This window comes from Hylobates moloch, unplaced genomic scaffold (genome assembly GCF_009828535.3).
Source record: "Hylobates moloch isolate HMO894 unplaced genomic scaffold, HMol_V3 SCAFFOLD_5, whole genome shotgun sequence".
In the NCBI taxonomy this organism is placed as follows: Eukaryota; Metazoa; Chordata; class Mammalia; order Primates; family Hylobatidae; genus Hylobates; species Hylobates moloch.
In genome coordinates, this window is record NW_026652280.1 from 34379356 (window position 1) to 34398229 (window position 18874).

Below are 18874 nucleotides of genomic sequence, written 5' to 3' on the forward strand. Positions count from 1 at the left end.
ATTCAGTTTTAATTCTATGTTTAAGTGAATGATTTCAATGCTTATTTTCCCACTTTCTATTCATTATGCTTCAGTAAGCTTTTTTATTTTCTTATTTTGCTATGCAAAATACATTGTTTGATTTTATATGTCCCAGAGACTTTAAAGGATTATATCATGTTCTGAATTCTTCAGTTTTTCAAAAATATCATTTCACTAAGTTTTAGTTGATATTTCTATAACTATTAAAATAAAAACATGGAATGGAATCTCTTGAATGCTAAGTTGAACGTGGGAAGGGATTTAGCATGGTTTTATACTTCCTTGATACCCCTTTTTCCTTTAAAATATAAACTGAGATTTTTTACAAAGTCTGTTAATAAATCACTATTCTTTTTACAATTCTTAACTCATGTTTCAAATCCTGTAACATTGACATTATTTTTAAGCTACTACATTTACAAGAATTATTCAGTTTTAATTCTATGTTTAAGTGAATGATTTCAATGCTTATTTTCCCACTTTCTATTCATTATGCTTCAGTAAGCTTTTTTATTTTCTTATTTTGCTATGCAAAATACATTGTTTGATTTTATATGTCCCAGAGACTTTAAAGGATTATATCATGTTCTGAATTCTTCAGTTTTTCAAAAATATCATTTCACTAAGTTTTAGTTGATATTTCTATAACTATTAAAATAAAAACAAGGAATGGAGTCCCTTGAATCTTAAGTTGAACATGGGAAGGGATTTAGCATGGTTTTATTATAATTCCTTGACACTCCTTTTTCCTTTAAAATATAAACTGAGATTTTTTACAAAGTCTGTTAATAAATCACTATTCTTTTTACAATTTTTAACATGAGTTTCAAATTCTGTAATGTTGACTTTATTTTTAAGCTACATTTACAAGAATTATTCAATTTAATTCTATGTTTAAGTGAATGATTTCAATGCTTATTTTCCCATATTTTTATACTTCAACTTCCACATTTATTATAATAAATACCTGCATAGTCATTTCTAGGTACCAAGAATTTTAAGTACATTAGAATAATAACTCAATCCTCACAACAGCCCTATGAGTGCTAATATTGTCCCCATTTTACAGATGAACAGAGGCACAGAGATAATAACTTGCTCCAGTCACATGACTAGTTAGCAACAGAGACAGCACTTAAAACCCAGCAGTCAATCAGGCTCCAGGCCCATGTTTTTTTTTTTTGTTTTTGTTTTTGTTTTTCTCTCTTTTTCAGACAGGGTCTCACACTGTGGCCAAGGCTGGAGTGCAGTGGCACTATCACGTCTCACTGCAGCCTCAACCTCCCAGACTCAAGCTATCCTCCTACCTCAGCCTCCTGAGTGGCTGGAACTACAGGTGTGTGCCACCGTATCTGGCTAATTTTTTGTTTACTTTTTATAGGGTCGAGGTCTCACTAGGATGTCCAGGCTGGCCTCGAACTCCTGGGCTCAAGTAATCCACCTGACTTGGCCTCTTAAAGTGCAGGAATTACAGGTATGAGCCATTGTGCCCAGCCCATTTTTTTTTTTTTTTTTTTTTTTTTAAGATCTGCTCTGCTTCCTATCATTTGTAAGTTCTTAATTTTAATTAATCTTTCTATAGGTTGTCATTTTTTTTCAAAAACAGTACTTTTATGGTATATTTTCTGAACCCTTATATGCCAGAGAATGATTTTTACTTTCTTTCATTTGTGAAATCCAGATTAATTGTATTTAAGTTCACCTGGAGAATATCTTTAAACAAAAAGAAATTCTGCTATAACCTTGCTGTGTTCTCCTTCGGCATTCAGTGACACTGAGGGAGGATCTGATGTCAGCTGGATGTTTAGGAGAATTTTTAAAATCTTTATTCTTCTTACAGTGTGGCAAAAGCATTATTCACAGAATAACTTTTAGGAAGAATCCTGTGTTTTGTTTTTGTTTTCCCTCTTCGAAAGAGTGCATTAAGAAACTACCAGAGCCGGAAGGTAGGACTCTGAAGGCATGTTCCTGTGGCAAAGGAAGCTGGTTAGACTGCCAGCCTGAGGCCATGGTGGGAGAGAGGAGAGAAATGGGCTGATGGGAGAGAGGGAAGCCAGTGTGATGACAGAAGGCCACATCATGCTCTGCAATGGCCTCTCTGACCTATCTCAAGCCTCTAAACTCATAGATGCAAATAGATTGTTTGGTGTGCTATGATACAGGATCCATGGAAATTGATGAAGGGCCTGAGTCTACCATGCAAATTGATAAGGGTGGAATGGGCAGTGTCTGGGAAGAGGCTAAAGAGGAAGTAAACTCCCCGGGAATTTTCAGAAGTCACTTGGGAAGACTTCAGTTTGTCTCAGTCAACAGACTTGGGGATTAAAGACTGTTTACCTGTATCTGTCAGAGACAGGGATTCTCCAGGTGACATTTCCAGCAACCATCTATTTTACAAATTTTTCTGTAGACTTGTAGCAGTATTCTAATGATCAATTTTACTGAGAAAGTGATTAACACCTTCCATCTACATGATCAGATGTTTTCTTCAGCTCAAAAATATTTTATTAAATAATCATGGTAATTAGGAGCACAGGTACTAGAGTCAAATAGCTAGGGTATGCATCAAGGATTTCTCATGTGTAAGTTGAAGAACCGTTCGCAAATTACTTTGCCTCTTGGTGCCTCGGTTTTCTTATTTGTAGAGATAAAACTTTGCTTCCACTTGTACTGTTCCATGCAGCAGTAATTATGTGCTTATGATGATGTTTTAGCACAGATCTGGCACAACACAAGGGATTGATAAAAGTTAAATGTTATTATCATTGCATATTTGACTAGTGATTCTATTCCAATTATTCTAGCTCCTTCCTCAGGAATGCCTATAATTCTTTTGCTATTTCTCTACTCAGAGGCATTTATATCTTTGCTTTCATTTCATGTTAATGTAAAACTTCTCAGGTGTTCTCTAAATTACTGGTTTATTACTTTTTTCTTGTTCTTTAATGCCAATAATGTGTGCTTTTACTCTGCTACATTTTCTTGCATTTTTTAATCTTACTCATCTCTTATTTCATCTACTCATGTTTTTATTTCATTACTTTCCTTCCTAATATGACTGTCACTCTTTTATGTAGACTGAATTCTAGTGCTTCTTAAGAATGCAAAACTGTTTTCAAATTTTCATCTTGTTTCTATATTAAATGGTTTTTCATAGCCGTTCACTTTTCTTATATTTTGATATGCAATTTTACTATTGCTTTAAGTGTTTTATGTGTTTATGGATTCTAATAATAAACAAATTGCTTCTTCTTCCTGGAAGAGACATGGACCCCAATCTTCTGGTTACCCATGAGCAGGCTGTGTTGTTTACCTGTGGTTCTCCTCTCTACCTTCCTGGGTGTGACTAGAATCTTGGGTTTGCAGCTGAACATCGGGCTGACGCATAGGCTGAAGAAGACATTTTTCTGATATGGAACTTCTCCATCTTCTATAACTTCATCTTTGAAATACATGAAAATCCAGGGGATATCGTGGTACCAGTGTCCTTACTCTACCTTCATCTAAAAATCTTTACTTTGGCTTACCCTTTCATTTATACGTTTATTCATTCAAAACAAATGGCTATTTAGTAACTATGAATAGCATGTCTATTCTATGCTAAGCACTAGTAATAAACTACTAATAAAATAGATCTGATCTCATCTCTCAGGAAGAACCCACAAATAATCCCACAAATATATAGTTGTGAATTATTGTATACTGCCAGGGGAAAGAGTAATGGAGTGAATATATATTCCAGAACAAAAACGAATCCAATCTTGGAAGTGATCAAGGAAGACTCCTCTGGCACGAACATTTAATCTGATAATTGAAGGGTGAATGGGAGTTATTCAAAAGAATGAGAGGGAGAACATTCCAGATGGGGGAAACAGGACATGCAACACACAGAGGCAGGACTAAAAGAAAATCTGCAGGTGGAACACGATGTGTAAAAGGGAAGATATAATGCAATGCTTTGGAAAAGTAGCCTAGGCCAGTTCAGGTAGGGCCCTGCCAGCTCTTTTTAAGGACACCGATCTTCATTCTAAAACCAATGAAATGCCACTAACCAGGTTTTAAGCAGTGTAGTGATTGATATGCTAGAATTGGTCTTTAGATGATCAACCTGATTGGAGAGAAGAACATGAATTAGGGTGTCAACCCATGGACACAGACCAGCTAGGGGCTAGTGGAATGCATGAGAGAAGATAGTAGCTGCTACCAGGGTAGTTGAGTAGGAATGGCAGGAAGTGGGCAGAATGGAGAGATTTTATGAAGAGCAACATAACAAAATGTGCTGGAAGAATGGAGACAAAGAAGAGTGAGGATTCAAGGATGCCCCTTAGGTCCCGGTTTGTGCAGCTTTGCTGGTAGAGTTGTTCATTAAGTTTAAAAAATAGTTTTGGAAAGAAAAAGCATGAGGTTATTTTTAGTAAGATTGCAATTAGAGGAGCCATGAAGACATCCAAGTAGAAATGTCAAAAGGCAGTTAAAATACAGACCTGGAACTCAAAATAAAGGTTTGGGCTTAATTTGGGAGATTTGTGAGTCTTTGGCAAATGGATCTGTGCTCTGGACGTCTTTGAGATCTCCAAGAAAGAGGAATTAACTTGCATAAAGAAGTGGGTTAGGACCGAGCCATGTGGAACTCCACATTCATTGGCTAGGGAAGAGAATAGCCAGCAAATCATATTAGGCGAGAAAAGTCCACAATGCGGAGAGAAAATCAGGAGAGGGCGTATGAATGCAGCCACAGGAAGAGGGGGCTTCTGGAAGGAGTAATGGTCAAAAACCTCAAATAAGACATTTTGTCACCTTTAGCCTTTCTTTCCTATTTTTCTAGCCAGGACTGTAAAAAATGTTGTTCTGGGGGTTTCCATCTGTGAGTAGCCATAGAAATGGAAGTATTAGTTGGGAATGGGAGGAAGTGAAGGAAAAAATTCAGGCTGGACAGTGAGTACTAATTGTGTGGAAATTTTCTATATGGTGCAAATCCTGTTTCTCAACCAGAGAAAGGGGCTAGGATTGGGGTTAAGATTACACAGACTCTGGAATTAGACTGCCTGGGTTCAAATCGCTCTTCTGCTTCTTCGCTAAGGAGACTTGAGCAAGTTTTCTGTGCACAGTTTCTTCATATATAAAATGGAAATATAAATATTACTTATCACATATTGTGGTTGTGAGAATTCAGTGAATTAGCATTTGCAAAGTGTTCCTGCTGATGCCTGGTGCTTAGGAACCCTTAGTGATTATCAGCTGTGCTTACAACTTTGAGTGGGCAAGCTCATTCTCTTCCCGGGGGTTGGCAGAGGCGGACAGCCAGTGTAGACCTCAGTAGAGCCTCCTTGGCAATCTGTTCATTGGCATCCTTTTACCTGGTTGCAAGGATATATTCTCTATTCTGTTTCTTCACATGAATTTTACAGGGCAGTAATAGGTTATTAGCCAGAGAATTGTCGTATGGTATAGTTTTAAAATTTTATTTATTTGACCAGATACTTGAAGAAGTAATCAGCCCCTTATAACAGACAGAGCTACTTGTCAAATAGACTGCCAAGAAAGGGCTCTACAAGCTGATACGACCCTTATGTTTTACTCCCCTGAACAAATAATATAACCCCTTTCAAAAGTATGCTGTCAGCACCCTTTACAGCAGGCTCTTCAAGGTTGCTCACCTCGTGGCCCAATAATAAGTCAGCACCACAGAATATTCCACAATGTTGTAACCCGTCACAGCGAACAGCTTGTGGTGTGACTTACTGAACCTGAGTCTTATTTTTTTTTCTGCCTGTCACCTTAGAAAACAGCTTATTCAAGATCTTAGGCCTGTGGTCCTATTTTCCATGGAACATGATCCATTCATAAGTCACAAAAGTTCAACAGTATGAAGAGTGAAGAGACCCATTCCTTTTTCCCCACATGCCCAGTTAACACACAAAGACCTCAGCATTGCCACATGCAACTAATGGTATTGGCCACACCTGAATCTTCCAGAGGATTTTTTTTTTTTTTAACGTTTTCTTACCCCTACATTTCAAATCACTAAATATAGTATATTATGACACTGACATTTTTTTTTACCTTTTTTAAAAAATATCTTGGGGAGCTTTTTAAATTAGCATACAGAGATTTCCCTTCTTTTTTAAAGTTACATATTATTTCACTGTGTGGATATATGATGATTTATTTTAAAGGCCCTTATTGACAGACTTGTGGTGTGTTTGCTATTACAAACAAGGCTGCAATTAACAACCTTGTAGGTATATCATTTTGCACCTGTGCAAGTATATCTGTGGGATAAATTCCCAGGACTGGGATTACAGGTCAAAGGGTATTTGCATTTGTAATTTTGACAGATATCACCAAATTGCCCTCCATAGGGGTTGTACTCATTTAAATTCCCACCAGCAATGTCTAAAAAGGGTCTGTTTCCCCACAGCCTTGACAACAGGGTATGTTTGTGATCTTGTGGATTTTTGCCAATCTGATAAGTAAAAAATGGGATTGCAGTGTGATTTTAATTTCCATTTCCCTTATTATGTATGAGCTCATGCATCTTTTCATTTAAGAGCCTTTTGCATTTCCTTTTCTGTTAGCTCTCTGTTCATATGCATGATCCATCCATCCAGTGGGTTGTTCCTTTTCTCACATATTTTAAACATGTCCAGTCCTTCTCCTGCCCTCTGCTACCCTGCCTAATTTTTAATGCACCATCCTAGGATCCAATTCTTGTGTTTTTGGTCAAGACTCGTTCTTTCCTGAATTCTCTGTTAATAAGCACATGAGCGTGTGTGTGCAGAAGGGTACATGAGACTATTATTAGAAGTGGAACGAAGCAGGGACGGATGGCAATTTAGGACTGACATTCAAACTCTGCCTTTTTTTTAAGTGGTGATTCTGGCAGACTCTCTCCACTTTAGCAGGGTTTCATTTCTTCCCAGTTCTGAGAGAAATGTGCAAATTAGAGAATATGTGTAACCTTGCTAGAATGGCCCCCCTAGAACAATTATTCTCAAGATAGTAGTTAGGAAAATGGTGGAGCAAAGAATAGAATTTGGGGGAAATTGTCGAGGAGGAATTACCCTTACAACCACCTGTCAGTCACCTGGAAATCCATCAGTAAAGAAGAAAAATGGCCAGGACTCTGTCATCACTGGGGGAAGGCAGAGTGAGTGTCATTCATAATAGAGATGCTGACATGGTGGGAGAGATCTTCTGTGACATGCTCCCTGCCAGGAAGAAAACTCATTTCCTAGGTGTACATATCTGATCTGCCCTGTGCTTTAAAATAGAAATGATGAGCCCAGGTCAGGGGCTGCCCTGGGGTGGGAGAGAAACCATAATCAATGCAAAAATTGACCTGGTAACATACACTCACACGAGGTAATGGCTTACTCCATAATACCGTTTAAAGTGAAACTCAGGAAATTGTTTAATATATGACCAATTCAATCAAAATAAAACCAGGCGACTTTGATCTTAATCTAAGCTCTGTCACTTATTAGCTATGTGTCCTGAGACAGGTTGAACTACTTTTGGGCTCAGTTTCCTCTTCTGCAAAATGCAGGGGTGTGTTGTAGCATCTCAGGGCCCTCTTTCAGCTTCATGCATCAGGATTCTCTGTAGTACCACAGCCAGGTTGCTAGCAAACAGAGCCATACATTTCATTTCTAAGCATCTAAAGGAAATTTACTTTTAAATAGTAGTTATCACTAGTGGAAAAATAATTGAAACTTATTTGTGGTCATCCATTCATGCTTCAAGTTCCAAGTCAGGTTCTAAAACCTTCCCAGTTGCCACTGACAACTTATTGGCCTCTTCACTAGCCCATCAGCACCCAAACACCTGGGTTCACAGCAGACCTGACTTCTCTCAAGTTATTTTGCTGAGTCATCTTCCAACTTCCATCCAGTAAGTTTTTCCTTTTCATTTTTTCCTTTTTGTAAAAAGAAAAATTCTCAGGCAATCTCCTTTACTCTTGACACTTTGGCTCTTACTTGCATGATGAAAGGAAAAACATGATTACATTGATACTGGATTTCCATACTTGAGCCAGTACTATGATTAGGCATCCTATATGATGTCTCATTCATGTTGTTATTGTCATTGCTTCTAGATTTAAATGATCAGATGTGGGTTTTCCTTTAGTATTTTGTATTTCTGATCACAGAATCTTAGAGATAGAAGAAACATTAAATACATCTTCCAGCTCCATCTCCCACCCATTTCAAAATGTCTTATACAGTATCCCTGACAAAGGGTCATGTAGTTGCTGAATACTACAGCTGACAAGAAACTCACTACTGCACAGGCAGCTAATCACATTGGTATCTTAATAATGGTAGTATGTGACTTCCCATTTTACCCCTTTAAAAGCAGTGTGACATTGACCCATTGTTCTTTATGCCTTTCCTCATCCTAAACTATTAAGAATCCGAAACTCAAAAAGAAGAGTGACTTTCTCTAAAATTATCACTTTCTCCAAATTAGGAGAAAGCACTTGGCAGTTGGTAGTGTCAATTTAGTGTTTATTTAACAGCAACAGTGCCAAATACCAGCTATAATCTTTAGTAGCTGTTTTGTGTCGGGGATGCAATTCCAATTATTACATTTTATGAATTTATTTCCATCAAGGTTGAGACAATCTATGGATGAGTCTGGATTGGAGTATAGAGGTAGGATTTTGTCATAAGCTTTGTTCACAAGACATGACTTCAGGAAATTCACTTCTCTGAGTTTTGGTTTCCTAATAGTATGTAAAATAAAGACAGAAGACTAGATAATTTCTAAACATCACCTCTCCTCAGCTATAGCTTTTAATGAGACAATGACAGTGCTATACAAATGGAAGATACCTAAACCACTGATAAATAAATGAATGAGTGAATTGAATTTTTATGACCCAACAAACATATAAACAAGGTAGATAACCATCCACAAGACATAGGCTCAGGGTTGCCAGAAAGTCTTCAGTTACCACCAATATCCATGAACATTCAGATCAAACATGACTTTCAATCCTTGGTGACTTCTGAGATGACATTTCCATTTTAGGCTTGTCAGTATTTTATGGTATTAATAATGCTGGCTCATTATAAATGTTATCACACCTGGAAGGGGAGCACTGAATTAACCTTATGAATTATTGGGTTCTTTTCAAGAAATTATTTTGATGATGGTTTAATGTATTGGTTGGCCTAGGAAAGGGAGTGGGTCACATGAGCTACTGCTAGGTTAGTGAAAGGGTCTCTGTGGGAATGCAAAGAGGAGTGAAGTAACTAAGGGAATAATTATTTGAGTGAAGCCAAATCTTATTTGCATGCTCAGCCCAGGCCAGTCACTGCTTACGACATTGATACACATGGAAGATTATTTTCTGGCACAAATCTGTGTGTGGAGAATTTAGTTGTCTGTGGAAAATAACAACTACCAGCACTCAGGAGAAAAATTGCCTCCCTAAACTTTGTAAGATATCAGTAGTGATTTTCCCCACCGAGGGCTAACGGAAGAAGTTGGGCCTTAGGGAATAATCTGAACACCCAAGAAAGATTTCCAAAATTGAGAAGATTTGAGTGATTCATGACAGAATTTAGCAAAGAATTTCACTACTTAGCTTTCACCACCATGTCCTAATAAATTGTTGGTTTGGCCCATTGTTTATCTGGTATTACTCATCTGAGAAATAAGAAAAATATAGCTAGCATGGAGAAGAGGAAGAACATTGGCCTGAGAATTAGGAGATCAGAGTTCTGGTTCCAGTTCCATGACTTAAGGCTGTCCCTTTTTCATCTGTAAATGAGAGGAGAGATGACTGCTAGTGTTTCTTCCACATTAATAGTCCATACACTTTTTATAAAACAAAAGAATCATATCTACCTAAATTTCACATCTTCAATCCAGAAGTCATTGAACCTATCAATTGAAAATTTCCATGTAATTCAAGTGGTAAATTCCTGCCAGCCCACATTTCTCTTCAAGATAAGCTCTTAATTCTAGACTATATATTTTACTTACCCTCCCCTTTGCAAATGGTAGTCACCTTTTATCATTATACACCTTCCTTTTTCCTCTAAAGATCTCATTTTTTTTTCTAAAGGTTTTTACATCCACGAAGCCCTAGGATAAACTAGACTTTTTCTCTAAAATCTGCCCCTGACTAGAGTTGTCAGAGAAAATGGAGGACACCCACTTACATTTGAATTTCAGATAAACAATAATGTTTTAGTGCAAGTATGTTTCATGAACATATGTGTGATAAAAATTATCTGTTATTTATCTGAAATTCAAATGTAAGTGGCATCCTGTATTTTGATTTGCCAACTCTAACAACCCTATCTTTGACCAGACTTCTCTCTTCTTTTCCCCAGATCCTATAGATCTGTTTGAGTCATTCCATGTGTACTTACATTATTATTCATCATTTTGAGTGTCTGTGTCTGCCTGAATTTCCCTAACTAGATTAGAAAATCTGTGAGAGACACAACTGGGTGTTACACATTTTGCATCTTCTCCTACCCCCAATGGCGCCTTTCATCATTTTGTAATTGGTAGATTCCTGTGGGACTCCTTCACAACTGATGGACTTGTTCCCATTTATCAAAACGTGGCCCGCCTCTTCCTCAAGCAGACTCAGACAACATAATCATATCACATTTGCCTAGACCCACAGGAAAATAGGATGAGACTCAATGAAAATTAACACTGGGTCCAGAGCAGTTGATCAGTGTTGCCAGCAACAATGAAAAATAGAACGTAATCTATTTCTAGTGAATTAAAAAGTTCTATGAAGTCATTGCAGAACTGCATTTTTGGCTAGACAATTTTGTCCTAGCTACCCTTTAATCTATAATTTCTGTCTTGCAGGACACTGAACCAACCTCCTCGCATATTTGAAATGTCTTGTAAGGTCCTGAGTTCCTTTTTGTGTCCATGTGCAAACATTCAACATTGTATATCCCTCCTCCCACCAACCTACCTTTCTCCTCAAAATAAAATTCTTTACTTTAACTTCCTTTCAAAACTGAATCTATTTTTTTCCCTTTTGAGTGTTACCTCCTTCCACAGATTACTCAACATTTCCCAAACACACCTTGAACTTTTGCCTGCCCTTCTGCTTCTGTCTCCAATGCTCCTCACCCTCTGCCTCTCCAAATCCTACCCATTCATAGAGTCACTGGCCTGTGAAGTTGTAGAGCAAAAGGAGCCCTAGGAATCTGGTCTAACTACGAAGAATGATGAACCTCAAGTCTATGCAACAATGCTCGGGAGCAGAGTGGCCGAGCCACGACTCAAAAGTGACCCCAAAGTCTTTTATTTGTTCCCTTTCCATGTTCCTTCTTCAAGGATCATCTTTAGCTACCACACCATCTCTTTCTGAAAGATTTTACTCATCATTTCAGCCAGAAATTTTTTCTTTTTTTTTTTTTTTTTTGAGATGGAGTCTCTCTCTGTCACCCAGGCTGGAGTGCAGTGGTGCAATCTCAGCTCACTGCAAGCTCCGGCTCCCGGGTTCATGCCATCCTCCTGCCTCAGCCTCTCTGAGTAGCTGGGACTACAGGCGTCCACCACCACGCCCGGCTAATTTTTTTTTTTTTTTGTATTTTTTAGTAGAGACAGGGTTTCACCGTGGTCTCGAGCTCCTGACCTCGTGATCCGCCCGCCTCGGCCTCCCAAAGTGCTGGGATTACAAGCGTGAGCCACCGCGCCCGGCCTTCTCTGTCTCTTCTAACCTCAGGTGGCATTTTGGTTGTAGCCCTCTTGAGATACTTAGTCCTTTTTAGGTTGCGTTTTTGTTATTGGCCAGGTTCTGAGAGAAAGCTATTTCCCGTGCTAAGAGCAAGGATACTGGGTGGTCCCTGGGGTGCTGTTTTCCTAATGGCCTGGTGGTGCAACTGGAAAGAATAATGAGTAGATGGTATTGCCCAATAGCTAGATAATATGACTAAGGCCTGAGTAAGCAAGGGCTATGACTATCCTTAACATTCTGGGCAGTGTTTAGGGTAAAGAAGCCACTGTGGGAAAAGGGAGCAGGGTTTTCTGGATGATTCCAGGGTTACAGATTAAGTATGGTGGAGAATAAATGGTCTTGGGCAGAATGTCACCATATCTCATTATATTCAACCTAAGCCCAGGATAACTTGTCATAAAGAGAGATACATAAAATGCAAAAACCTAATGTAACTCTGACTGTGATTACAGCCTTATCCAAAAGCTCTGGAGGTAACACCAGTGGAAGCAACCTTAGAAGAGGAATAAGTTGGCAAGAGGCAGGAAAGCGCTGAGTAAGAGCTGGCAGTGTCAATGTCAGCATGAGATCAATTATAGAGTGAGCTGTGTAAGTGCACATGCGGCAGCCTCAGGTCTCAATGTCAGAATGAACTGGCTCACCAAAGAGCACCAACAAAAATTCCATACAACAGCAGATCACACTTAGTCAAATTTCAGAAAAAATTATACTTCATATGGGAAGTGTTGCATCAACAATCTACCTTGTGGCTATTAACTGACTTTAAAGAACATGGCTTTATATCAACATCATTTTCTTTCCAATGTTTTCCCCAATGTTGAAACAAGAGGAGTGTATTTAGAGTCAACGACCACACATGGCTAACCTCTCAGTGAGTCAAACTCTCAAATCCTTGCCTTCAATCGTTGTGTATCTAGTCAACAAACAACCAAGGGGTGGCTCCTATGTGTCAGGCATGGAGCCAGGCCCTATATGCTGCAGAAAATGAAACAGGCATGACCCCTGTCATCACTGAATTTTGTCTCATGATGCAAAACCATAAAACACCCTTTATGCACCATTTGACACAAGAATTAAAATATCCAAAAAGTTTTAATATATCGAGAGTAGGAGATTTTATAATGAAAACCCTTTTTTTTTTCATTTTTAGGAATGTTTTATCATCAGATGTAAGCATCATGTTCAAGGCACTGAGTGCTTCATAAAAAAAAAAGTTCCTTTTCCACCAAAACAATGCCCTGATTTGAGTGCTTCATCAAAAGAGAAAGATTTCTCACGATAAACTATATTCTAAGCACTTAGATCACAATATAGTAAATTTTCAAAAGGAAGTCACTTTTGCCAAGATATAAAGGCTCATGTACATAAATTCTATGCTTCAAATATAAGTACATTTCAAAAATATTATTAAACACTATTATTTACTGAGCGCTGCTTATATGCCTCCTATTCTCACTCTTTTTTGTGGTTGAATTTAATCAACACACAACTCTAAGGAATAGGCATGACTCATTATTTTCATTTTACACTTGAGGAAACTGAGGCACTCAGTGTTTTACATATATAGAAATGAGTATGAGGTTCAGCCAAAATTCAAATACCAAACGTCTGGCTCCAAAGCCCACATGGTATTCACCATAAACAGAAATTTCATACTAGAAATCATATTGTTTTCTTTGCCTCAGGAGCAATTTAGGAAATAAATTAAAAACTTTAAAGTGGTGATTTAAAGCAACTCACCTTTTTGCCAGTTATGTGTTACCTTAAGAGAAAATTGCAAGAAATGAGAAAGATAAAGCTTGATAAGGATGACACTATCATGAATCACATGAAAAGAAAAGAGGATTATTTAGCATATTGAATATGAAGTTGTAGATTCAGGGCAACATCAAGACGGATGAACTCCCCCACCAAGCTGTTTAACAAACTGGCTCTCTGTCGAGCTGGCCATGCCGAGTAGTAGCAGATCTGCAATGATGCCTCTACTAAACTCACAATTATACAAATGGTGAAGCAGCAGGAAAGCACATAGAAGAGGGCTACACAGAAGATACGAGCTCCAGTCAGGTCATGACACAAAGCCACAGAACTTAACTGGGAAATGAGCAATGCTTATGTGTCCAGCATTGTCTCAATTGGTTTCCCATGCAAAGAGCTCAAAGAACATCCTATCTGATACGAACCAGGCAACAACTGAGAACAAGGACCAGCCAAAGTCATCAGAAGGGTAGCACAGTTGCTGCTAGCAGGTAGGTGGATTACATGGGATGCTTGAGTGAAATGTGAGACTCAGAGGCAGCCGGTCTAAGTTCCCAAGTTTCAATGGGGAGTTCCCAAGCCAGAAACCACCCATTGATTGTTCATGCCCAGACATCCATATCCTGGGAAGCAGGAATTACAGATTTATTTATAAATGTCTCACCATTTCTATAAAAGCCTTGACAAGGAAAACCACACAACTTAAGTTGGTGTGTAGCCCTGATGCTTCACACACTGAGTTCAGTAATTGTTTGTCAGTTCTGTTGCATATGTGCTTTCTTGTTTGAGTTTATAGGAGGAAAACATTAGCCCCCAAATACTTGGTTTGCCTTCCTTTTGGTTGTGGTCAGTTGTTGTTGAGAGATGTGCTCAATGGCTTGTGGTAAAGATCTGACATGCAGCGCTGCCCCGAGGCTTAATGTTGACTCAACATAAAAATCAACAAGAATAGTGATATCACTCAGTAGTATATGGTGTGTAGTAAAAAATAAACTGTCAATATGTTTGAAAGTCATTACGTCCCACACTGTCAACATAAAATATATCAAGAGGCTGATTGAGGCAATAACCTCTCTTTATAGAGCACTAGGAAGCAGAGATAAGGATGTTCTCTGAGCAGTTGTCACAATTCAGGGCCAGATGTTGCTAGCTGACTTTTCCCCCATTGACCATAACATCTCCCTAGGAATCCCGAAGGGCAGCTCCAGGTTCCTGACAGGAGCCTAATTCACCACATCAAGAGAGTTATGAGGCCTGACCAGAGCGCCACTGAACCTCACAGAGTCAGCCAGGCTGGTGCTGCCCTCTTTGGGCCTCTTGCCAAACCACCTCAAGGACAGGGGCAAGGCTTGAGGCCTCGGGGGAACAGGATAAGTAACCACATCTAGTTTAGGGGGCATGAGAGTAACATTTAACGATCTTGCATTGGGAGTGAGTTTTGGTATTAGGAGCCGCCTCTGTATTTGCTGCTTCATTCTTCCCAGTTGTTACGAGATGTTGGCATTGCTATTTCTGCAGCAACTATGGCACATATGGGACTTATGTGAACTGCTCCGATGCCACAAGTCTGGTAAGTCCTGAGACTGGAATTTGGCCTCAGTCTGTGGATATCAGAGCAGATCAGCATCTTTACTGGGTCCAGCCAATTCAACTCAGAATAGAATCCGAGTCAGGGCCAAGAAAGATCTCGAGGACAATGTGCCTATGTTATGCAATGTTTGTGTTATATCACATTTTAAAATACAGTTTATAAGAAGAAAGAATTATAAAAGACCTGAGCATACACTGAGTCAGATCATAAGTCCTGTTACCATCCTATCCCGGAGAACCTTATCGTCAGACATGAGCACTGTCACAAGTTTGACATTCTTGACAGCAGGTTCCAATGCTGGTGAGAGGAATCCACCCAAGCTGGAACTGTCATGCCAAATTCACTTTGAGATTAGTTCATACAGTATTTTAAACTTCATAGGAAAGGCCACTAGAGACCTCCCAAAACATATATTCTCTCCTGCTTGAAGAAACACATGGAGTTAGTCTGACAACTCATTTATCTTGACTCCCACGATAATGTTTAGATGCTTCCTAGACATGTCTATCATCAAATGCTCTGTGTTCCAGAAGAAATTTTTCCAGCTGACCTAAATCATGACTGTAGACAGTAACTGTTCAACACACTTTGTGGTTTCAGGAATTTGGAGGATGGTGTGCTCAGGAGCAAACCCTTTGATGGTCTATCGCACCCTCCATGCAACTCACTAACGAAAGTCAGTTTCCCTCTCAAGTTCCCAGATGTGGCTCAGTCCTGTTTTACCTCTTGAATCTTCCTGAAAATAGAGCAGAGACAGAATGAGAAACACCTAGACTCAGAGAAGAAGGAGGAGCCAGTGTTGAAACAATCCTGCTGACGAGCCTTCTGTAAGACTTTCAACCCTTTCCTTTACACAATTGGTTCCCATTTTAATTCCTTTTCATTCTCTTTACGAAAATGTATTCCCAAGTGGCTTGGCATAAAATACTAATTCTTCAGGGGCAGGCTTCCCTGCACATACTGTCTACATGTTTTATCTCCACTATGCATCTGCTTGGTTCCCTCTGGCTTTGAGTTCTATCCCTGTGTATGCGTGCTGCTGCTGAAGAGGGATATGAAGAGAGAAGTGAAAATCTGATTGGTCCTCAGTTTGCAACTTCTCACAGAAGTGATGGGGTGAGAGCGTGGGTCAGGGAGGAGGAAAGAGGTTTGTGTGTGCAATGTATAGGCTGGACAGAACTCCAGAAGCCTCTATCCAACCCAGTTTCACAAGGGATGCTGGCAGTTGGTTGTGTCCGCCAGGGCCTCAGCAGCTTGTCTCAAAAGTTAGGCAAGATTATTCTTTACTTGAAAGCACTAAGAGAGATTGTTTATAAAATATGATGATTTAAGCCAAAAGAATGATTAAAATGAACTATTCATGATAACTATATATTTCATTACAAAATAAAGTTTATGAATAATTAGCTATAATGTACAATGGCATTCTAATATCATCTCCTAATTTTGCCTCATAAAGAGATATGCTGGTTGTTCTCACTCATAAGTGGGAGTTAAACAATGAGAACACATGGACACAGGGAGGGGAACATCACACAACAGGGTCTGTTGGGGGCGTGGAGAGTTATGGGAGGGATAGCATTAGGAAAAAGACCTAATGTAGATGACAGGTTGATGGGTGCAGCAAACTACCATGGCACTTGTATACCTATGTAACAAACCTGTACATTCTGCACATGTATCCCAGAACATAAAGTACAATTAAAAAAAAAAAAAAGAAAAAAGAAAAACAGACATGTCGGTAACTTTTTCCTAAGGTCGCCAACAACATTATTGTTTGTTCTGTACCAGATAGGAATGCCCCTTCTCCTACATCCCATTTCTGCTGATTCATCACAGTCTTTCCTCACTGGACTGATTGTTTTCCATTCCAGGGCTCTTATTAATAATTTTAATTTTTTCCATCTGCAGATGCCCAAACTTCAATGGGAGCTTATGCTTCTAGAGGGAATGCTGACTTTCCTTCTTGTGTTGTGGAAAAGGCTAGCTGCCTGGTCTTCTTAATTCTAGAAATGACTTTGATGTGCCTGCAGTTCCCTTCCACTCCAGCTTCAGCATTCTGCCCTGCCTATATTCCCTCTGCTGAACTTTTTCTCTCCTCTTCACTGTGATGAAGTCAGGGACAGACTTCCTAATTGTCCTAACTTGGAACAGAGCTCAGGCCATAAAGCATCCTCCCTGAAGCCATCGATGGAGCAAGCATCTTCATCTCATCACATCCACTATTATGAGCTAAATAACAATAGAATCATAAGATTTCCTCAAGCCACATGTTAGTGTTAATAATGGCTTCCCTAAATATATTTTGTTAAAACATTTCAGCATTTTCTAATTATTTTCACATGTATTTCATTGCTTAAAGATATTAAATTAGTCAGGACCCATATTCTCATTGTGCAAATAAGAAAATGAAGTCTCAGAGAGGTGCACTATGTGTTTAAGTTCAAAACTGGTGTCAGAAACATAAGAATTATTGTCTTCTAAAACTTAGTTCATGATTCTTCTTGCCAGATGTGCTTATGGAAAACTATCATGTACAATGACTTCTGGCAAATAAAATCAGTTGGCCCAGGGGAAACAGGCTATTTAAAGGAGTCCCACTGTGAATCATTTTGTGAAGTAAATATTCTCTAATGCATCCATTTTACAAATCTGGATTTTCAAACAATGTGTATCTGCTGAAAGTGGGGTACCGGTGAGCCTCCATGTTTCAGACATTAAATCATCCTTCACATCCCTCTGATTAGAGGTGGCTGTAGGCTGGCTGAGTCTGTGACGTGTGTAAAGGGCAGCAGCAGAGGGGCAGACAGAGCTTCCGACAGACACTTGAGCAAGTCTAGTTCCTGGATTTGGCCATTGATCAGCTGCTTTCTATTATCTGCCAGTAAATGATTCCTCCCAGGTCTGAAGGGCTGAAAAGCTTGGCCCAGGTCAGCACATAGCTTCTGTTCACTACCTCTTTGCTTGACCCTTTCTCACCTTCCTCTGTCTCCTGACCTCCTGGTGCCACTACTCCCAATCCCAATGGGGGATTTTGCTATAAATACGAACCCTTGATCATATTTTCCCCTTCTATGTTCTTGTCTAACCTTTTCTCCCAACCTTGTTTCTTCTGATCCTGCTAGTTGCAGGGTCCTCAGCTCAAATAGATTCTCAGCTCTGGATGTATATTAAACTAATCTGGGGAGCTTTCACAATTTTTCCAACACTCGGGCTCCATGATCAAAATTCCAACTTAATTGGTCTGATATGGGGCTTGAATGCAATGTTTTCTGTTGTTTGATTTGTATGCTATGTAAGTGAATTGAACATAAAACAAAATGGAAGACTTATGATATACTTGATGGCCTGACCTTGACCCTGACTCCTGATTATCAAATAATCCTTGCATTGGGTTGAATTGTGTCTCCCAAACTTCATGTGGTGAAGGTCTAACCCCCTGAGAATGTGACCTTATTTGGAGATAAGGTCTTCACAGAGATCATCAAATTAAAATGAAGTCATTAGGGTAGGCCTTAATCTAGTATGACTGGCATTCCTAAAAACAGGGGAAATTTGGAGACAGACCCATATACAGAGAGAATGCCATGTGAACATGAAGAAAGCCATCTATAAGCCAAAGGGAGGAGCCTGCAACAGATCCCTCCCTCACAGCCCTCAGAAAGAACTAATTTTGCCTATACCTTGATTTTAGAGCTCTGACCTCCAGAACTGAAACAACAATTTTCTGTTGTTTAAGCCAGCCAGTTTGTGATACTTTTTTACAGGAGCCCTAG